The 24014-nt window shown below is 39.8% G+C and overlaps 1 pseudogene; it reads left to right on the plus strand.

Moving 5' to 3' along the window:
• The first annotated feature begins 11423 nt into the window (after positions 1-11423).
• On the plus strand, positions 11424-13036 carry LOC150042535 (RILP-like protein 1 pseudogene; annotated as a pseudogene).
• The last annotated feature ends 10978 nt before the right edge of the window (positions 13037-24014 follow it).

The raw sequence follows: 24014 nt of genomic DNA on the forward strand, positions 1-24014 counted from the left end.
TCCCATGCTCCTGGATTGGAAGAATCAACATCATGAAAATGACAATCTTGCCAAGGGCTATCTGCAAATTCAATGAAATACCCATCAATATCCCAATGTCATTCTTTAAAGAAATAGAAGAGGCAATCCAAAATTTCATATGGAATAATAAAAGACCCCATATAGCAAAAACACTTCTTAGCAGAAAGAACAGCGCAGGAGGAATTTCAATACCAAACTTCAGACTCTATTACAGAGCTATAATGATCAAAACAGCTTGGTACTGGCACAAGAACAAGCCTGAAGACCAATGGAATAGAACTGAGGACTGAGATATTAAACTACAGAACTATGGCCACCTAATCTTTGACAAGGGAGCCAAAAAAGTAGAATGGAAGAAAGATAGCCTCTTCAACAAGTTGTGCTGGAAGAACTGGTTAAGCACCTGCAGAAAACTAAGGTTGGATCCTTCTTTGTCACCCTGCACCAGAAAAACATAATATTTTAAGAACAAAGTCACACGTTATATGACTCTTGTTTCTATATCTTGGAGGTCCTTTCATTTAGCCTCATCCTATATGACCTTATGTATCTAGGTTTTGCCCTATTGTAAACCTCTGCTAGGAGAGTCCAAGGTTTATACTAATGATGAGTCTGGCTTACTTCACTTAATATGATTTTTTTAAGTCTTTCCATTTCCTTACAAATGGGCAATGTCATTCTTTCTGATGGCAGCATAGAATTCCATTGCGTATAAATACCATATCTTGTTAATCCAATCATCAACTCCGGGGCATTTAGGTTGGCTCCATACCTTTGCTATGGTAAATACGACTGCAATGAACATCGTTGTGCTATTGGATTTAGTCTGTCCTTGTTTCTGGATGATTGGGAAAATGCCAAGTGTGGAATTGCTGAGTCATAGGGGAGCTCTAATGTTTAGTCTTTTGAGGAACCTCTATGCTGCTTTCCATATTGGTTGAATGAGTTTACAACTCCCATAACAGTATAGTATTGATTTGTCCTGGCCCCATCACCGCCAGGGGATGTTATCTTTAGATTTCTTGATCATGGCCATTCTAATAGGGTTGAGGTGGATTCTCAGAGTTGTTTGGATTCACATTTCTTTTATGGCCAGAGATGTTGAGAATTCCTTCATGTATCTATCGGGCATTCTTATTTCTTCTTTCGAGAAGACTCTCTTTAAGTTTTTGTCCCATGTTTAGTTTTCTGCAGGTGCTTAACCATTTCTGCCAGCACCACTTGTTGAAGACGTTGTCTTTCTTCTATTCTAATTTTTGGCTCCCTTCTCAAAAATTAGGTGGCCATAGGTCTGTGGGTTGATATCTGCGTCTTCAGTTCTATTCCATTGGTCCTCAGCCTTGTTCTTGTGCCAGTATCAAGCTGTTTTGGTTACTATGGCTCTGTAATACATTCTAAAGTTTGGTATTGAAATTCCTCCTGTTCTGTTTTTTCTGTTAAGAATTGTTTTTGGTATGCGGGGGTCTTTTATTATTCCATATGAAGTTTTGGAATGCCTCTTCTATTTTTTTAAAGAATGACATTGGGATACTGATAGGTATTGCATTGAATTTATAGATAGCCCTGGGCAAGATTACCATTTTAACATTCTTAATTCTTCCAATCCAGAAGCATGGGAGGTTTGTCCATTTCCTCAGTTCTGCTTTAATTTCCTTTTTTTAGTGTTTTAAAGTTTTCATTACAAAGGTCCATTACATTCTTAGTTAAGTTAATTCCTAGGTACTTTATTGTTTTTGAGGTTATTGTAAAAGGAATTCCTTTCCTGATTGCTGTCTTGATCCTCTCATTGTTGACATGTAACAAGGCAGTTGATTTTTGAGGGTGAATTTTATACCCTGCTATCTTGCCAAAGTTTCAAGTCAGTTCAGGCAACTTGGGAGTGGAGTCTATAGGGTTATTTAAATACAGAATCATGTCATCTGCAAAGAGGGAAAGTTTCACTTCCTCTTTCCCTATTTGGATCCCCTTTATGCTTGCTTCTTTCCTTATTGCACTGGACAGGAATTCTAATTCTATGTTAAAGAACAGTAGAGAGAGTGGGCATCCTTGTCTCATTCCTAATTTTAGAGGAAATGACTAACTTTTTGCCATTAAGCATAATGCTAGCTGTGGGTTTCCATGCACAGCCTTTATTATACTGAGGAACGTTCCATGGATTCCTAGTTTCTCCTGAGCTTTTTGCATAAAGGGGTGTTAGATCTTGTCAAATTCCTTTCTGCATCTATTGAGACAATCATGTGATTCTTGTCCTTGCTCCTGTTGGTGTTTTGAATTATATTAGTAGACTTGTGTATGTTGAACCAGCTTTGCATCCCTGTGATGAACCCTGTTTGATCATAGTGTATAATTTTTTTTGATGAGTTGCTGAATACCTTTGACCAGTATTTTGTTGAGAACTTTTGCATCAATACTCAAAATAATACATCTATAGTTCTCTTTATTTGATGAATCTCTGTCTGGTGTTGGGATGAAGGTTATGGTGGCTTCATAGAATGTGTTTGGCAAAGAGCCTTTGTTTTCAATTTCATTGAAGAACTTGAGGAGTATTGGTGTGAGCTCTGCTTTGAAGACCTTATAGAATTCAGCTATGAATCCATCTGGCCCTGGGTGTTTCTTGGATGTGAGGTCTGTTATTGATATTTCTATTTCAGTGCTTGAAAGCCCAAAATTCCCATGCTTTATTCAAAGAACATGTGAATCATAGCGATTTGAATCATGCCCCCATATCTCAAGCTAAGTAACAAATTTCAAAGAACAGTTAGATTCCCTTCCATATAAAACTTATTTTAAGTCAATTTATTTTTACCAGAGAAGTTATAAGGTCATTATATGTTGGCAAAGATAAAAATTTGAATTAGCATGGTTGTAAATATTTGTAATGTTACTACATTCAAGTTAATAAAACCAACATTTCCTTACACAAAGAATAGGATGGTCATAATAATGGCATCAAGTTGGGTCAGAATCCCATTTGCATCTCTGGATTCCTTTGATTATATTCTGAAGTTACACGAAGCATGAGATATCGATATGAGCCTTTGCCTTTCAATTATGAGGAAGATGACTACTTTTGAATAGAAAACATGTCTGGAAAAATGACAGCCCTTAAAGTCAGACCTGTTGCCACAGGTTTTGGAAAATAGTCCCTGCAGAACACAATTTTTTCTGTAATTATAATGGGTATAGCCAGAAATTGAAAGTCCTCACATTGAGGTTTTTTTTTGTTGTTTTAGGTCAGTCATGGATAATAAATTCTGGGCCTGAGCACTGTCCCTGAGCTCTTCTGCGGAACGATATCACACTTTCACTGGAGCCACAGCCACACTTCAGGTTTTCTGGTGGCTAATTAAGAGTCTCACAGGGGGCTGGGAGTTTGGCTTAGTTGGTAGAGTGTTTGCCTAGCATGCACCATGAGCTGGGTTTTATTTTTCAGTAGCAGATACATAGAAAAGCCAGATGTGATGCTGTGGCTCAGGTGATAGAACACTGATCTTGAGGAAATCCCAAGGACAGAGCTTAGGCCCTGAGTTCAATCCCCAGAACTGGTGAAAAGAAAGAAAGAAAGAAAGAAAGAAAGAAAGAAAGAAAGAAAGAAAGAGGTTACAGACTTCTGTGTCTAGGCTGGCTTTGAACTGTGATCCTCAGATCTCAGCTTCCTGAGTAGCTAGATGTTAGCCATCACTGGCAAGGCCCATGTTGAGTTTCTAAGCTCATTTCTTCACTGGAAAACAGGAAATGGTTCCTGTCACTTTTTAGTTTCTGCTTATTTTATCTGAAATGCTGAAATAAATATTTTCAAAATATTTCATTTTGAGAGAATTTGTTTTTCAAACCTCCTTGAACTTCTTGTCATAGATCTCAAGTTACTGTGATTTACATGGAAATTTAGAAACTAAGGGATCCATTTATCTTGTACTCGTTTGGTAAAAGACTCACTCAGTTTTTAAAAGCTTATTTATTGTTATTGTTAAGGTGATTTACTGATGGATTATTTCCCCTTATTCCTGCAATTTCTTTGCCTCCATAACACAAAGACAGATAAACATGACCAAAGCAAAAGAAAACAAACAGGAACAAAGAAAAAACACTCTTGTTTCCACTGCCTGCAGTTCCTTTTCATAAATACTTATGTATATGTTCAGATGCACATAGCTATTGAGCCTTCAACATCATCTACTACTCTTGCTTTGGTCTCTGTATAAATATCTAGATTCTACCTCACCCCAGTTAGAATGGACATTATCAAGAAAAATTACAGTAACAAATGCTGGCAATTATGTGGCCAAAAATGAACTCCACTACAGTGTTTGAATATTTGCATAATTGTTCAACCACTCTGTTAGGCTGTATGGTGGTTCCTGAAAAGACAAAACATAGAGCTTCCCTATGACCCAGAAATGCTACCCCTATGCATTTATGCAACACAGCACAAATCAAGGCCACTTTAAAGCTACCAGCACAATCATGTACATTGTAGCATTCTTTTTTATCATAGTCAAGATATGGAATCAATATAGATACCCCTCAGTGGAAAAATGGGTGGAAATGTATTACATATTCACAATAGAATTCTAGTGATCCATAAGAAAATATGACTGTACCAAATTATATGAAATGAAGTAAGCCAGGCCCAAAATACATAGGTCCCATGGTATCCCTTATTTGTGGTAAGTACAATGTGCCTATAAATCCACAAATAAACATATTGAATGGTAAAAGAAATATACACCCTGGAATATGATAAAGTATACATATATCTTCAGTTTTTATGCTCTTGCTTTGGGTTTTCTGCTGTTATACTCTACAACCTAAACATTGCATGAAATATTTCAATTTCATCTACAAACAATACACTTCAAAACCATTCAAATGTCAACGAGTGAAATGATTCCTTTTTCTTTAGTAGCTGAGTAAAATTCCATTATGTCTATTCACCCACCGGTACAAATTTGCATATTTTGAGTATTGTGTTTCATGCACTGATAAACACAAATATACAAGGTTACTATAGTAAGTGGCCTGTTATTTGTGCAGAGGTATGGTATGGATTAATCAAATAGAAACTATATTTTGTAATTTGAATGAAACTCCATTCCAAACTCCAAAATGATTGGACTAGTTTAAATTGTCACCAACAGTGAGAATCGTTCCTTTCCATTTTTCTGACATCCCCATAGACAGTTATGTAGTTATCTAGTGTTCTAGTTATGTAGTGTTCATATCTATATGTCAGGAAAGTGTCTATGTTTCATCATGGATAACTGTTTCTCATTTAGTTTCAGTAAGAATCACATTTTCCATGAATATACAAGGCTTATCTCTGAAGGATATTTGCAATGGTCTTCATATAATTTATTTCTTAATTATTTAAAATGGAGTAGATAGCATTGACTAATATTGTGATAAAATAAAAGGCATGTTCTCAAGACATATGCTAGCCAGTTTTATATATTCTCAAGTGTACACCTAGACTTTGTAAGAGAATATTGTTGAAGATTCTGAAACTTTTCCTAGCTTCACTTTTATCCCCTTCCCCATAGATTTTCTTACATAAAAAGGAGTCCTAGCCAGGACTGTGGGGGACCCCTTGGTGCTGTCTTGCTGGGAATTCCCAGTTGGAGGGTGCCCAGCTCAAGATTTGAGGGGGACAGATGTTGGTTCCCAGATTCCTGCAGACCCCACCCACTGTTGTAAGGCAGGGTCTCAATGCCCCCCACTCTCCAGACCCAGTGGCCTGGGAGAGGAACCTGTTGGGTGAGTGAGCTGGGACACCTCGGCCCCCTTTGGTGGGGCGCTGGGTTTTTGCGCCCGCCTGCCTGTCAGTCTCTGGTCAAAGGCCTGGGAGAGGATCCTATTGGGCAGGTGGTAGCAGGGACACCTCTGCCCCCTTTGGTGGGGTGCTGGGTTTTAGTGCCTGCCTGCCTGTCAGTCTCCAGTCCTCCAATCCGAGGCCTGGGGGAGGAGGCTGTTGGGAGAGTGGGGGCTGGGACAGCTCCGCCTCCCTTGGTGGGATGCTGGGTCTTAGTGTCTGCCTGCCTGTCAATCTCCAGTCAATGGCCTGAGGGAGGGGGGTGGCGGGGGAAGGGACAGGATTCTAAATTCCTTCCCCCCCTGCTCCTGCCAGTCTTTCTTGGGTGGGGTGGAGGGGTCTGAGTTAAGTTCTATAACTTGGCACCAGCTCTGCTTTCCCGATGGGTTTGGGGACCCGCTGTGCTACCCGCTGGGCTACTCACTACTCTGCATTTGGCTGTGGGTGCTCAATGGTGGAGAATTGTTCACTCCCCTTGGATCTCTGCCACTGCCTGTGGTCCACATCTGGGTTCCGCTGCTTGCTGTGCTGGTTTGAGCTGTTTCCTGCATCTGGCCAGGTCCTATGCTGGCTGCTACAGCGGTCAAGGCTTCCCGGCCTGGCGCCCTCCTCCCGCCACCACTTTTCACAGCTTTGAGCCAGTGGTGAGGGGTGGGGGAGGGGTCCTCACATTCTGAATTCTTTGAGAAAGTTGCATGTGAGCTTTATCTAGATTTCTTTTCTGGTTTGAGTCCTTCTCTGTTGCTTCTTGAGTTTGTTGTTGTGCATTTCTTAAGGTAGTTGGCTCGTGGACTCCCTGGTTGTCTCTTTTTGTGGGAGAGAGCTAGGTAGCATCCCTATTGTCTCGGTGCCATCTTCTGCTTCCCCATTTGTTTTTTTATAGTTTTTTATTTCAATGTATAGAAGGGTTACAGTTATATTTGCCACATAGAGGGTGCATTACTTCTCACATGTTGATATCCCCCTATTTCCCCACCAATCCCTCCTGATCCATTTGTTCTTTGAGGTATATTTAGTTTAAATGCATACCTAGTCTAGTGAAGAGTTGTGGTGATGACTTTACTATATCCTGGATTGTTAACTTTTGGCTAAATACACAGAAGTGGATTTACAGCACCATAGGGTTGTTCTATGTTCAGTTTTTTAAGGATCCTGGACACTACTTTCCAGAGCTTTTGAGTAAGTCTAAACCAGAAAATAACAGTGTCTTTGGGTTTCCTTTTATTTGCATTCTTGCCAGCATCTGTCATTTCTCATCTTCTTGACAGTGAGCTTACTAATGGGTGAGGGGGATTGTCAGCACAGTTTTCATTTGCGTTTCCTTTATGGCCACAGAGGTTTGACACATTTTCATGTACCTATTGATACTTTTTATTTCTCCTGAGAATATTGATACTCTTTAGCACATTACACAATTTATTAATGGGATGTTGATGTTTTAAAAGCTTAATTTTTTGTTATCTGTATATGCAGAGTATGAGGCCAATTTTAAGTGAAGTAAGTCAGGCCCTTGGAGAAAAAGAATCCATATTTTTCTTTATAAGTGAAAGCTAGGATTTATCTTGGAAATTCCTAAGTAAGTACATTGGCTGGTATATAAATATATTAATTGAAAGATTCAAGGAAGATGTCAAGTAGTGTAATTCCTTCAAAAGGCAAAATCAAAGTGAGAACACAAAAGGTCTGACTTGAAATCAAGAAGAATTTGTAGACAAAAGAAGAGGAGAAGGGGGGGGGGAATAATCCAGGTTATATTCTACAAAATTAAGAAGAGTGAGTGAAGGGCTGGGGATGAGGAATAGGTGAGAATTTTGAAATAGAGCATCATTGATCAAGACATACTTTATTAAAACAAACAGTTTTGTTAAATGGCAACAATTAGGCATTCCCTATTGAGAAGGAAAGTCCTGAGAAAACACTGATTTCCCTAAGGAATTCTTCATGTGATTACAGATATTTATGAATAAAATCCCCCATTTTTTAAAAATATTGAATCTATTTGTTGGAAAAAGTCTGGGAAAGAATGTGGCTTTCCTATAGCCAAGACTTACAATGCTACTGAACTCATGCAAAATCTTCTGTTATCTCCGAAAGCAGCAAATGTGATAAAAGAAGTGGTTTTTCTCTGAATTTCAACAAACAAAATTAATATACATTAGGATGAGTATTTCACAGAGATTCCCAGGAATATAAGATAGTAAGTGTGTGCTTCTCTCAGAATCCAAGGAATCATAGATTAAAAGGAGGATACTGCCTTTCCATGACAGCATGGATAACAGATATGATTAAGTACAGCCTTTCACACTTAAAGTTATTCACAAATAATTTGATATGATTCCTTCTTTTACAATTAGCATTTGCCCTATAAAGGTATTTAAAATATATAATTTGCATGAGAAAATAAAGTGGTATGTGATATATCAGTTATGTTACATCTTATAATTTTTAAAAATTTATTGATTCATTTTTATTGTCGGGTTAATGTATAGAGGGGTTGCAGTTACATTTGCCAGATAGTAGCTGCATACTTCTCACACAATGATACCCCTTCTCATGTTATTGTCCCCAATTCCCTTCCCTCACACACTGCCAATCATCTTGTTTGTCCCCCTTCCCTTTCCTATTTCAAATAAACAAATAAATGCATATACAATATACAAGGTAACAAAGTCTGATTCAGTAACAATATTAGATAATTAGAGATAAGTCTCATGGGTTTTCCTTCCCAAGCTGGCTTTGAACCATGATCCTCACACCTTTGCCTCCTGAGTAGCTAGGTTGACAGGCAGGAGCCACCAATGCCCAGCAACCACTAGTTTTTTTGATAGCCTCCCTTTATGGCAGCTGTCCTGCAGTAACATCTATGTCAGTGAGATGGAAATTTTCATTACAGCAAGTATCAGTATCATCATAGCTAGTTTCACAATATTCATTATCTTTCAAGCCTTCCACATCATTCCTTGAAGGGCGGGTCAAAAGCTTTCAGCAACTATTTCTCACATAATTTCTGCTTCTCTCGTCTCTGTATCTAGGATACTTATGTGTCTTATACTCTACTCAGATGAGTCCTGGATTCAGGGAAAATCTCTTCTTATTTTTCCATTTTATCATTGGGCTTCCCATGATGAATATATTAATATACAGCTTGAGGAACAAAGTTGTTAAAGAAGCCCAAATATTACACTGAAAAAAGATTTGATCTAAAACTAAAACTGTCTGTGCCTGAAATTACATAGCATAGAGAATTTCTGTATTTATCACAGAACAGAATTTCATTATAACTATATGGAAGAAAATTATTTGTTTCCAGTTATTTCAACAGTTTTTCTTTCTTCCTAACCATTAGCACAATTTCTATTTGTAAGTATTTTATATGTCTAAGAATATTAACAAAGTGGTTCTTTCTTTTACTGAAATTATGGGTTTTATCTTATAAAATGAATATTTTCAGAGCAACAAATAAAGCAATCTTGAAGAAATTTCATATGTACTATTTAAAGGAAATGTGACAATGAAATTCCAATTTTGTCATTGATTTTCACACCTCTCCTGGGCAAGAATATGAAACTTTTAATTGCCAGTATTTCATTACAGATATATTTACAGATCAACTGTTAGCTACAATTCAGTTAGCAATGGCAAATACAGTGCATCAAAGTGGGGTTTTTTTGGGGGGGTGTCATATGACTTGAACTCGGCCTGGGCGCTATTCCTGAGCTATTCAGCTCAAGGCTACCACCCTACCCCTGGGCCTGGGCAATGTCCTTGAGCTTTTAAGGTCAAGGCTACCACCCTACATTTGAGTCAAGCCCACTTCCCATTTTTCTAGAGGTTAATTGGAGATCAGGTCCTTTTGTGCCCTGGTGGCTTTGGTCCTTAATCCTGAGATCTCAGCATTCTGAGTAGCTAGGATTACAGTTGTCAGCCACCATGTTCAAATAACAAAGTGTTTTGCTGGAGATTTTATATTTGCTTTGATGAATAAAAACAGAATATTCTTGTTTGTCAATTTATATTTATTCTATGAACATGATCGGTCAGGGAGATTAATAATGTACTTAATGTCACCATTACTATTTAAAATTTCCAGATTAATTTGATATTCTCTTGATTTCAAGTCCAACACTCTTTCAATTATTCTTTATGTCTATGTCATTTAATGAGTATTGTCATTAAAATGACTTATGAGATACCACTTTTATTTTTAATTTGCTTGTGCTATATAATCTTAGAATGTGTATGATCTATTTCTAAGACATTTTCATTATAATTTTGCAGTTCTGCAAAGCCTTTGATGGTTTCTTTTGTTGGGAAATAGGAAAAATGTCGAACCAGTGGAGTTAGTAGCTAATTAGCTCTGAATGACATGAGCTATTTTGGAAGACTAATACAAAATATTTTGTGTCTTTTAATTTAGGCAATAATGACTATGTATAAAATCTAACTCTTATGGGATAACAATCAGTATTTCCTCAGAGGGAGATATGGTTAACCTCATACTACACAATTTATACCATACAAACCTTGTATAAAATGCAAGTTTTAAAATTTCCGTGTGTGTTTGAGTGCTTGTGTGTGTGTGTGTACACATGCATGTGCTAGCATGCATATGTGTGTATTGCATATAATTTTATTGAAAATTGTATATAATGGTTTCAGTAAAGATCATGGGTTAAGAAAATAAAAGACTCAGAACATGACAACATTACATTTTCCTTTTGCAAAATCCCTTGCTTTGTGTAATATTTAATTAGTTTAACAGGCTTATAAGGTTGTGTAGCTGCTACCAATCAAAATGCAAAACACTTTCTTCAAGTCCAGAATTTTCTTGAACTTCTTGAATAAGCACCATTCCTCCATCTTTACCCATTTGACAGTTATTGAACCACTTTCTACATGTCTATTTGAAAGTGATCAATACATGGAGAGCTGAGGCGGGGTGCCAAGGCAGCGGGCAGGGCTCGGGACCCGGCAGAGAGAGGCGGCACGCACCTCCGGGCGGGGTGTTCGGTGTCCCCGCAGGGGAGATGGCGCAGTGACCGTCCTCCCCCGCCCCCCTGCAGTCGGGCCTCAGGCTCAGCTCGGATTCCCAGCTCAGGAGGCGCCGCGGGGCTGTGCACGCGCGCCCGACCCGCCCCTCGCGCCCCCTGCGCCCCCCGCCTTCCCCACCCCCGCCTGAGCGGCCTGGGTGGAGCGGGACCGTCCCCGAGCGAGCGCCCGCGCCCGCGCCCGCCCCGCCCGCCCCCCGGGGGCTCCGGGAGCGCGGATCGCCGAGCCCGGGGTGGGCCTGGCCGGCGCGGCCTGGGCCGCCCCAAGTTTGGCAGTTGCACTAGTTGTCCAGGTGGCGAGGCCGGGAGCCAGCCATGGAGGAGGAGCGGGGGTCGGCCCTGGCGGCCGAGTCGGCGCTGGAGAAGAACGTGGCCGAGCTGACCGTCATGGACGTGTATGACATCGCGTTGCTCGTGGGCCACGAGTTCGAGCGGGTCATCGACCAGCACTGCTGCGAGGCCACCGCGCGCCTCATGCCCAAGGTCGTGCGGTCCTGGAGATTCTGGAGGTGCTGGTCAGCCGCCACCACGTCGCGCTGGAGCTGGACTAGCTGCGCCTGGAGCTCCACCGCCTGCGCCTGGAGCGCATGGATCGCATCGAGAAGGAGCGCAAGCACCAGAAGGAGCTGGAGCTGGTGGAGGACGTGTGGCGCCGGGAAGTCCAGGACCTCCTCTCACAGATCGCTCAGCTTCAGGAGGAGAACAAGCAGCTCATGACCAACCTCAACCACAAGGACGTGGGACTTTCCGAGGATGAGTTCCAGAAGCAGGAAGACATGTCAGAGCGGGAGCGACAGGTGATGAAGAAGCTGAAGGAGGTGGTGGACAAGCAGCGGGACGAGATCCGTGCCAAGGATCGGGAGCAGGGCCTGAAAAACGAGGATGTGGAGGCGCTACAACAGCAGCAGACACGGCTAATGAAGATCAACCACGACCTTCGGCACAGGGTCACTGTGGTGGAAGCTCAGGGGAAGGCTCTGATCGAGCAGAAGGTGGAGCTGGAGGCAGATCTACAGACCAAGGAGCAGGAGATGGGCAGCCTGCTGGCAGAGCTGGGGAAGCTTCCAGAGCGGCTGCAGGGGGAGCTGAGGCCGAATGGAGAGGAGGAGCCTGAGATGGAGCCTAGTGGAGAGGAGGGCGTCTCAGATGCCGAGAAGGCGGCTCTGGATCTCAAGGACCCCAACCGCCCCGGGTTCACGCTGCAGGAGCTACGGGACGTGCTGCACGAGAGGAATGAGCTCAAGTCCAAGGTATTCTTGCTGCAGGAGGAACTAGCCTACTGTAAGAGTGAAGAATTAGAAGAGGAAAATCGAATACCCCCACCTCCACCCATGGCACACCCGAGAATGTCCCCCCAGCCAGAATCTGGGATCAAGCGACTGTTTAGCTTCTTCTCCCGGGACAAGAAGCACCTGGCTAACACGCAGAGAAATTCTCACATCCACGAGTCCTTTGGCCAGTGGGCAAATAGCCACCGAGACGACGGGTACACGGAGCAAGGGCAGGAAGCCCCGCAGCACCTGTGACCTGTGACCTTGGACCCAGAAGTGCCCTCAGCCCATGTGGGCTTACTGCCTCATGCCTCTGGGGGGCAGGCACACCCTCAAAATGGACCCCTCAAACAAACTGTCTGCTTTGAGGATGAACATTGGAAAACGAATGCCAAACTCTAAAGAAAAGTTTATTTGTGCCTAGGGCTATCACCGTTTATAGTAGATGCCTCTGACCCCTAGGATATATATTTAATAGTCCTATGAACCGAAGACAGATGTTGCATTAACTTTAGTAACCAGCTTTTTCTGGCCAAATATATCCCTCAACGTTCTAACTGCTATTTGACTTGTTTTGTAATAGTTTTATGTGTAGAGGTTTTATTTGCACCTTTGTCATACTTGAGCGGGAGGCAGGGAAATGGCAGCTTTTTATGATCACAAAATTTCTGGGGAGATAGCGTTGCCCAGGATGGATCAACTGGACACAGGAAGAGCAACTGCAACTCCCACATATGTGGGCAGCACGCGAGTCCTCCCACTCAGACTGGAGACACCCCTGCAAGAGGCAGCCGCTGCTCCTGAGCAGGCTGGAGCAGGGAGCCCTGGCTGAGGCAGTGTGCCTTGGAATCTGCTTTGAGTTAGCACTAAGCAAACAAAGTTGCTGAGGAGGAAAAAAAAAGAAAGTGATCAATACAGTTGCCTTCATCAATAGCTTGCTCTTTCATTCTAGTAAATAGTATTCTGATATGTGGATGGTGATCCTTTGCTTATTCACTGCATAGCTGATACATGCACTTTTTGTGTCCAAGTGTGAACCATTGTGAATATGGTTGTCATCAGCTCCACCAAAAAGGACATTGGGTGAAAGTAGATTTTCCTTTTACTTAAGAACTCCCATTTTTCTTTCTAAAGTCCTAAATAGAATGGTAATGGCCACTCATTCGTTTATTCCCTGAAATGGATATTCTTTCTCATACTACTACTGTAAAAATGAATCTTTCTTGGTTCTATTTACCCCGAATTATTTATTCCTGGTCATTATTGAATATTTATTTCATAACTTTTTATATCAGTAAAGTGTATTACATATACCTCCATAGAATAAATGAAAATTCATATTGAAATGCTGCTTCTAAACTCTCTATTTTCATGGATCATTCGAGACTTCATAAATATAAAATCTCAAAACCAATAAATGGTTATGTATACCTTATTGTTCTATTTTAACACATGTTGCTGAGCTCTTTTTTTCCCTCAGAATCTTATTCTCTGAATTAGAAACCCATAAAAACACTTCATGGATCTTGTTTTAAAAATCCTTAATACTTGAATGAATTATCTCTCAACTATTTGAAATCAATAGTCATTCACTTTAACAACGGAAAAAATAACTTCATAAAACAAAAAATAGCCAGCCCAGGAGAAATGTGCATATGATCTAGAAGCAAAGTATAATTTATATTTTTTCAATAAAACAGTTTTCAAATTCCATACAATAAAATGTTTCATATTTAGTGAAATAAAATAAAATGTTTTGGAAGACAAGAAATAAAGGTACCATCTTGAATTTTTTATTACAAACTTAAGCTAGCCCATTGTTAACTATTCAGGAAACTGAGATGCCAGGATCACAGTTTAAAGCCAGCCCAAGTAAGGAAGTTCACCAACTTTTGCCCAACATGAGAAGAGGAACTCTGTGACTGTAGTGGTAAAGTGTCAACCTTTACTGAAAAAGATGGGAAATGCAGAAATAAGCTATATAAACACATGTTTGTACATATGTTGTAAGTTATGTTATACCTTAAACCAGATATAAATCATCCATAAGAAACTATATGAGGAAACCACATTTTAAGAAGTCTAATTTTGGTGTCTTTAATAGTGTGCTAGCAATTTGCACACAGACAATTGTTACAAAATTCTGCGGCACTGAACAGAGATTGCACTAAGCATTTAAAGACCACAGCCACATGTTTGGATTGAGATCAAATCACAGTAAAGCATTATACATAAATAAAACACAAGGAGCAGGGCTCCCCTGGGGCTAATCAACATAATATATCTATATATTTTCCAAAGCAGAGCCCTCCTGGATCTACTCACTGAGCCAGGTATCTGTAATTCTGGCTTATCACATCTCTAGGCCTTGAAGCTGGGTAGACAGAGTCTGCAGTCAGAATGAATGTGAAAACCAAAGACTCCATCACCTGGACAAGTGCCAGGGTGGTTGTGACTCAGTTTCTCCACTCCAGTATGTGTGTGTATATTTGTGTGTGTAATTTATTTTAAAATTATTTTGGTATCCGAAGATACATATAAAATTTTGCCCAAGAATTTTAAAGCTATGCAATACCTATAATCACACAGTAGTTTGCAGGTAATATGCTTTGTAGGTAGGATGTTACACATTTGTGTATTACTGGTTTTAAATGTAGCCATATACTTTGTCAGTGGATGATGAAAAGGCAAGAGTCAAGACAAATTTCATTGTTGATTTTCCAAATGAGTATAAAAAATAGAAGAAAAAGAAAAACCACGCGACATAACAAAACCCAAATTCATTAAGAAGATATTTGAATATAGACCAAAAAGATCATTTTACTTCACAATAAAATCTTAACTGACAATAGAAAATTTTTCTTACATTAATAGTAACTTGAAAGATTCAATATCCATCTATATCTATATCTTTCTGTATCTTTCTTTTCTCTCTCTCTTTCTTTCTTTCTTTCTTTCTTTCTTTCTTTCTTTCTGCATCTCCATTTATCTTGGTATATATATATATATGTATACATAGTGGGTGAAATAAGACATATTACTGATTAAAATAATGCAAAATATTGAATTGGATGGCATTACCAATTCAACTATTACAATGAAATATAGACTCCATCTCTTTAACCACACACACAGAGATATATTTCTTTATTAAAATTTGTTCAAACTAATGTTTTCCTCCATACAATTTTGACATCTTTCTTCCTGAAAATATAGATTAAATGTTCAATACAGGAGTTATAATAGTATAAAAAAGAAGAGATCTTTTTCCCTCATTTACTGACCCAGAAGTTGGATTAAATATTCAAATACCCCTGTTTCAAAGAACAGGAAAACAGTAATTATGTGGGAGCTTCAGGTATTGAAGGGTTTAGATCTGCCTTTAGAGGAGACAATGTGGATGATGCCAGAAAGATTGAAGCCATAATTCATGAGGATGATGAGAACAAACAAAGGAATATTTATAGTCACCACAGTGCAAGTCATCAGTGCTTTGACATAGGTGCTGGTGCAGTACGTCTTTAGCAAGGAAGGATTTCACAGAAAGAGTCATAGATGGTGTTTATGTCACAGAAGTTCAGTCTCAACAGACTAAGTGTGGGCAATAGCATCAGAAAGTAAGAACTAAAAAAATATGGCAGTGTTGTCCAGAAATAGATGGTGAATAACCTCAAAGTGATCTTACACCATACATTCCATCACATAGATATAGAAATTAGAAAAAAGCAGTAAAAGTACAATAAAGTCCCACACCCCAAATAAAAATAATGTTCTTCTCCAGTATGAAATTTATTAGCAGTTTCAGAGTCATCCCTGAGTAATAACAGAAATCAAAGAAGGATAATTTGAAGATGGAAAAGTACATGGCAATATGAAGATCCTGCAACAATGAGAGGCATCAGACTAAAATATCCCAATACCGTGATCACATATATAGTACCAGAAAAAGAACAGTGCTATAGGAAGGTCATGCAGGTTTGGTAAACCCATGAGAGTAAATTCTGTCAGGAAAGAGTTGTCTCAAAAGCCATTCTTCCTTATGGAATTTCGTGTACACAGAAAATAGTGGTTATCTTATTGGAAAAACCAGCTATTTCAGCAAAATTCTTCTATTAAAAGTGAAATACTTAAAGGAAATATCCATATGTGTAGTTTAATATGATCCCACAGAATCTGTTTACCATGACAAAGTTGCTTATTCAGTTTATGGACTTCCCCTTATTCATTACAGACTTACTAAGTATGCATGAGTGCCTTTCCAGCTAAAACTAATGATTGCAATGCCAAAATATGAGTGCAACCTAGGAGAAGAGAGAAGGTGGAATTGAATACAATAGGCCTTCACTAGCATCATTTCTTCTTTGATAGGATTCACCCTTCACAGTGAAAATTATAGGCAAATGAGTCACAGAAGTCTTAGCAAGTTGGTACAGGTCCAAGGCGGTTTATCCTATGTTCCTGTGATTGTGAGAGAATCATAATGTTTTCTTTTCAAAGAAAAAGAAAAATAAGGGGGCCGGGAGTTTGGCCTAGTGGTAAAGTGCTTGCCTAGCATGCACGAAGACCCGGATTTGATCCCTTGGTACCACATACATAGAAAACAAAGCTGGACATAGGGCTATGGCTCAAGTGGTAGAGCTCTGGCCTTGAGAATGCCTAAGGACAGTGTTCAGGTCCTGAGTTCAAGGCCCAGGACTGGCAAAAAAAAAACCCATCCATCCACACCAAAAAAATAGGGCTTGGGTGTTACTCAGTGGCAAAGCACTTGTCCAGTAAGTGCAACGTCCTGGGTTCAATCCCCAGTACCAAAAAAGAAAAGGCAAAAAAGCCAGAGTTGTTTATAACTGCATGTAGTATACACAGACTTAACTCTATAATAAGGGAGATTTTTTTATCTAGCAAAAGCAACATACTAATCTCTCTGATTTCTCTCATTTCTCTTAATGCTCCTATTTAACCCTGAATCAATTATTCTGATAGTTTTACTTTAGTCCCAGGACTAAGTAAATTAAGAACTGCAGAGATACTTCAGATAACAAAATGTCCATCTCAAACAAAGGAACTGGTAATATACCTGAATTAATATACACCCTGTCCTTAGGTCAAAAACAATTTGTGTCCCTTTATCCTTGTTATTTCCTTTAACATTCCTGGAATTTCAGGAATGTTACTTTAATATTAGGATTACTTTGATATTAGGAAAAGTTCTCACTGTCTTAATTTTCAAAGTGTCCTAGAAATCTTGAGAAGCTATAGAGCAAGCTTCCTGCTAATCCTTTCAGAAAATTGAGGAAACATGTTACCATTACTTTCATATTCATTCCTTGACACAATAAGGCTGAATATGGACATATTATAGTTTATTGTATCTCTGCTGTGTATAAATTCTTGGTAGAAAATGAATTATGAAGCTTATTTACAATCAATGCCTTTATCTATCTTCAGTCCCTAAAGGAGTCACAAAATTAAATAATGTTTTTCCATAAAACCTAGACATAATCTCAAACAAGGAAGAACTAAATATCGTTTCCCATTACCTATCTGATTCATATCTGATGGGTAATAAATTGCAATTTCATTTTTGTATTTCTAGATCCTCATTGTGCTTGGATACAAGTAGCATTCATCTGATACTCTCTCTTTTTTGCCATCACTGGGCCTTGAACTCGGGGACTAGGCACTGTTCTTGAGCTTTTTCAAGGCTAGCCTTCTACCACTTGAGCCACAGCATAACTTCTAGCTTTTTTCAGTGTATGTGGTACTGAAGAATCAAACCCAGGGCTTTGTGCATGTTAGGCAAGCACTCCACCACTAGGCCACACTCAATTTGAAAAATACCAACATTTGCAGTACCTCACTTCAGTTGTCTGTCATAGAATATCTCATTAAAATTATTTTCTCAGATGCCAGTATTTAATATCTGCAATCCTAACCACCTACAGCCTGAGATCTTAGGCTCCTGCCAAAGCACAAAGATCAATGAAATTCTTACTGAACAGAAATACGACCAAGTGGGCCAGTGCTCAAGTCATGCAGTGTTTTCCTAAAACAAAGAAGATTATGATAGTCCTAGGCATGCCAACTTGTTCAATCTAGGTAAATCAATAGATGCCACAACTGAAAGACATTAAAACAGGAAACACACATGATCATTCAGGCAGGGGCAGACAAAGTCTTTCTAGGCATCCAGCATTCTCGGCAGTAAAAAGTGGAGGGAAAGGTTGGAATGCGAGGAACCATCATGCATATGACCCAAGCCAGTTAGAAAAACCTTTCAGCAAACATATTCAACTGTGCAAACCTAAAGCCATTGCTTCTTAAAGCAGGAATAAGACAAGGATATCCACTTTCTACATCTCTCTTCAGTATTATCCTGGAATTCCTTCTTGTGGAGAATTAATGTCAGAGAGAGAGAAAGAACCAGATAGGGAAGGTTAGGAAGATGAGGAACTTTGCTACTTTGCAAGGCACTTAATCCTCTCCCTATCCAAAACAACTCAGACTCCACCCTGTCCCCAGGCTCTTAGATCTGGTGTAAAGCTTGGGCCTGAGGAAGGAGTTGTTCTGATCTTGGGAAGACAGTTCTAGGGGATCCCAGCTGAAAGCTGCCAGCCAGATCTCCTCACTTTTTGCTGGCAGGGACTGCCCTGTGGCAAAACAGCGGCATTAATTGCACCACCATCGGGAACACGTACAGGATGATCACTGCCCAAACTGGAACCTGCTGGAACAAGATTCTGTTCATGAAATGGTGCATCATTTTGAAGGACCATTAGCCTGTGGTGCCTGTGAAATCCATGATGAAATGAACCTGGAACTTTACTATCGGTAGAGAAGTGCTCTGTCTTCTTATTCCCCAACTTGACCTCTTCCATTGGTGTGGAGGCTCGTTTGCACAAGCTCACAGTAGGAACACTTGGGAAGAAAACACCTCATCAGTCCTCTTGACATGGTCATCTTTCTGGATTCCAACATTTACTGCAGGCGTACTTGGAAGGATGAGGAGGAGTTCCCTGTTCGGTACCAGACCTGTTTTGGGGTAAACCTGTATCTCCGAATGACCAAAGTAAGTTATGGCAACGCATGCAAAATCTGTGCCAGGTTTTCAACCTGTTTCACATGTGTTCCGGGAATGCATGTGATTCAAGAAAACTGAAATATGCCAGACCCGTATTAATGGAACAATGTGTAAGACCTGCCTCTTGGACCTTCAGTATGGCTTCCTTGTCCAGGACTGTGATGCAGGATTGACCTTGAAATATGACATGATAAAGTCACATGTCAACAAGCAATACTACATCCAGCATACTGAGAGAAATGTACATGTTTGCATCAGACTCCAACAAACAGATACGCATGTTTGACTATCTCTGTCTGTCCCCGTTTTGATTGGGGATGTAATTGAACTAAATTATTCTGGGCTGACTTTGGAAAAATAAAGCCCATTGAAGATTGCCAATTCATATACATGAGTAATACCTGGACATATCTTCTGAGTGATTACTAAGATCCAGGTCTGCTTTAAGACTATTTTTTATGATAAGTGAGGCAATAACTATGTATGTGTCACCTGATAAATTCACAATCATTGTATTGCTACAGGTAGTTTCTAAATAAACTCAGAGAACATTGAAATTCCTGATACATTTCTCAACTACACAGTACTAATACTTCTGATTCTGGATACCCATTTAGTCCACTCTCCTGTTCATAGTACTTCCTTGGATATTAATGCCTTGAAATTTTGTTTTATTAAAGGCCATGGATTTTGAGTCCTAGGTCTGATTCCAAAGCTGGATATCACCTCTATTGAGAGAAGATATGATAGAATTACTGGAGAAACCTCCCCTTTCCCTAGCAATCTTTACCACCTAATCTGGATAGCTCACACTTGGTATTTCATCTTCTTAGTAAGTAAACAGATTGTCTTACTAGCTCTATTTTCCTGTTCACCTTTTTTTAAATTAAGTTCTTCCCTTTGGGTTCTGTTAAATGTGTTCTTTATCATTACACAACTTCCAATCTATTGACTGCCTTGGTTTAACTCCTGGTACCACTGTTCCCTTCATTACCATGGTAACCTCCTTGAAGTAACATTTTATTTTTTAATTAAGAAATTATTTCACTTTAACAGTTTGTTATGAAGGAAGACACAAATACACTATTCCATGTTTAAACAGGGTCAAGATAATGTTATAGTCTCTTACATTAACTTCTTGTTTCAATAAAATTTCACTAAGTTTTTTTTTAACATACATGGAATCATAATCTCCCTTGGTAATGATTTCTTCTGAAATTGCTCTGGAAAAACTGTTTTTTTTATAGTTGGCAACTTTTTAATGATAACAATTACATTGTAAAATATAAAAATAATGGATCATAAGAGCAAAGATATGAACCAACACAGATGCCCCTCAGTTGATGAGTGGATCAACAAGGTGTGGTATTCATACACAATAGAATTCTATGCTACTGTCAGAATGACATCACCCATTTGTAAGGATATGGAAAGACTTAGAAAAAATTCATATTAAGTGAAGTAAGCCAGATTCAAAGGAACTTAGGCTCAATGGTTTCCCTCATTTGTCATAATCAGTAGAAACCTTGGGCTCTCCTAGCAGAGATTTACAATAAAACAAAACCTAAATACATAAGGCCATATAGTATGACGCTAAATGCACGGACCTCCAGGATATAGAAACAAAAGCCATATAATGAGTGATTGTTGTCCTTAATGTACTATGTTATCTCTCATCATTTTGTTGTCCCTTGGTTATCTCATATTGTTACAGTATTTTACCTTGTTATCTGATATATTGCATATATGTTTATTTGCTTATTTGAAATAGGATAGGGAAGGGGGGAAAACAAGATGAGGGGCCGGGGTGGGAGAAGGGAAATGGGGACCAAGACATGAGAAAGGGAGTCAATGTTTGTGAAGTAATGTACCTTCTGTCTGGTGAATATAATGTTACCCTTCTATTAATTACAATAAAAATACATGAAAAAGCCAAGAATAACTTCACAGGATAAATATAAAAATAATAGATCATAAAACAGACTAGTAAAAATAGCTATCGTCAAGTACTATGTACTTTGTGTGATTGTGTGACTCCTGCTACTAGCTCCTTCCTTATGGTTTCTGACTTCCTCCGGTGCTTCTGATTGATGAGCTCTTTCATGTGAGACACTCTTGATATCAATTCCAGAAAAGTCTATAGCTAAAATGGAGGACTTGAACCATTGCCTTTCTAATTATCTCAGTAGATATTGTGGTTCATCTCCTCTCCAGAGAACTGTATAAAACTGAACAAGTATCTTAATCTCTTGATTCTGCCTTGGGTTGTGCACATTCCCATCTTTGCCACAATGAACTTATTCTGTAACAAAATATGTTTCAGTTGATTCTTCCCACAGTGGTTACCAAGTGCCTCTTTTGAGGAGATGAATTTAAAACTCTAACTGATGAGTACACCAGTTTATAAACATGCCTGTCTTAAATTGGATAATGCTCTACAAATGTGAGGACATGAAATTAGTCCCCTATTAGGTCATGTCCATTATGTTCTCAACTTTAACTGTTTGTGCCATTACCTGTTTGTGTCCTCTAATCTCCCCTTCAGGAAGACTTTCAGAACTAGCACTTGACACTTGGCAAAATTATCCTTCTATAGTCTTCCTATGTAAGGTGAATTTCTGCTTTGCTGAAGACATGTGAGAAAGTGTAGAGCTGGAATCTTTGGGCTGGTTACACTCGAGAGAAAAGCCTTTCTCTAATACATGTGAAAGACCACCCTCCTCAGAGGAGGTCCCTCAGGTGGGAGACCCTTCCCAAGGAACAGCGAGACCACTCAATCGGATGCAAACAGCAAGAGGTTTATTCAGGGTATCGGGCACCCGGGCGACAGGTCTCCTAGAAGACTCGCGCGCCAGACTGGGGAGAGGGGTATATTTTTATAGACAGCTGAAGCAGGCTTACAGAAGCAGAGGCAGCATAGTTACAGGAATCTGATTGGTTTATTAAGTTCCTATTATTGATACACTGGGGACTTTCCATCTTAACACAACTTCTTAACCACAAACCTGGCCTAATGTTACTTCACTCTGGTGTAACTGCAGGCCTGGTGTTTCTCCATTCTTTTACCAAACATCTGTTCCTCTTGGTTCCTGGAACCCGGGTCAGATGTTGGCCCATACATATCCTGTTCTTGCACCCTATTTTTATCCTGAGGCTACTTCTTTATTTCTGAGTTCAGGCCTTGCAAAATGGCGTTACTAATGCTAAGCTGCTAAGTATATGATAAGCTTCTAATTTATTTATCTTCTCAGGGGGAGGGTCTTTCATTCCCCCCTTTTTCTTGTGACTAAATAAAATCCTTTATTTTAAAGAAAATCTTCTTGAGGCACCTGGTTATATTGCTGTGTTAATACCAAGGCTTGGACTACTGCCACCCGATCTTTGACAAATTGCAATACTCGGTTCAGTATACAGGGACCAAATAGCAAAATTAGAAAAATAATGGCTAACGGGCCCATAATACTTGAAAGTAGAGTGACAAGCCATGGTGATTTATTAAACCATCCCTCAAACCATCCTTGTTGTGAATCAAACATTTGCTGTCTTTGTTTTAGTCTTTCTCTTAGTTTGGCCATGTTATCTCTTACTATTCCAGTATGGTCCGCATAAAAGCAACATTCCTCTTTAAGGGCTGCACACAGTCCCCCTTCTTTTAGAAATAATACATCTAGTCCCCTTCTATTTTGTAACACAACTTCAGACAGGGAGGTTAAGGACTTTTCCAAGGCACTGACTGATTCTTCTAGAGCTGTGATGTCTGAATGCATTGCACGTTGCAGTGCTTTAATTTCTTTGCTGGCCAAAAGGGCGGACGTCCCAGTTCCAATTCCAGAGGCTATCCCGCCCATAGTTATTCCTCCCAATATTATTGCCATAGTCAAAGATATAGGTTCCCGTCTCACTCGGGTATTTTTTTCATAATATCCATACATGTAATCTGGATTGTGATAAGTTATTTTAGGCCATAATTCTATAATTACACAGAAATCTGAGGTATGATCCAGAATTTTAGATGACACACAGGGGGTCAATCCGGTGCTGCAAGCCCACAGGGTATTATCAGGAGGAACTAAAAAATAGGATCCTGTTGGCACTTTGATAGTCTGAGTACACAATTTCTGATAGGCCTGAGGTACTGTTCCTACACATACTCCTTGTCCTGTAACCTCAGAAAGGGTCAGCTTGTGCTGGGAAAAGGCCCTGCATTGAGGAGGGGGTGTTGTGAAAGTACTAAAATTTCTTTTAATAGCAACTCCTTCATAGTAAGGGGGCTGGGGTGCCAAGCATAACCAACACTCTTGGGTTAAATTAGGGTTGGTAGCATTTAGGAATAAGTAGGTCCCGTTAACCAGCCCTTGCAATAGCTCAATGTTTCCTGGAACTTGAACACTCCGTAAGGCTAAGTTATGTTTAATTAATGTCGGGGTTGACTGAGCAGGGGTTGGTGTAACTAAGGCTGGGGTAGTAACTATGGCCGGGGTTGACTTAGTAGGGGTTTGTGTAACTAAGGCCGGGGTTGACTTAGCAGGGGTTTTTTGTCCAGGCATTACAAGATTAGGGCCTACTATGGGCTGCTGTGTAATCCTTTGGATTTTCAGTCTAATCTGAAAGATTACTCCGGGGTGATATCCTGAAACTTGCAGCCTAAGGCCCCAAGTACGTCCCCGAAGCCACCCCTTTTCCCCCGTTGCCCCTAGTTTTTTTCCTTTTTCTGTAAAGGTTATTTTTAAAGGTAAAGAGAGTCCCGAGTAAAATCTGCTTTGACCTCTTAAACAGTCAGTGGTTGG

This window comes from Megascapheus bottae, chromosome 35, assembly GCF_031878675.1.
Source record: "Megascapheus bottae isolate mThoBot1 chromosome 35, mThoBot2.hap1, whole genome shotgun sequence".
In the NCBI taxonomy this organism is placed as follows: Eukaryota; Metazoa; Chordata; class Mammalia; order Rodentia; family Geomyidae; genus Megascapheus; species Megascapheus bottae.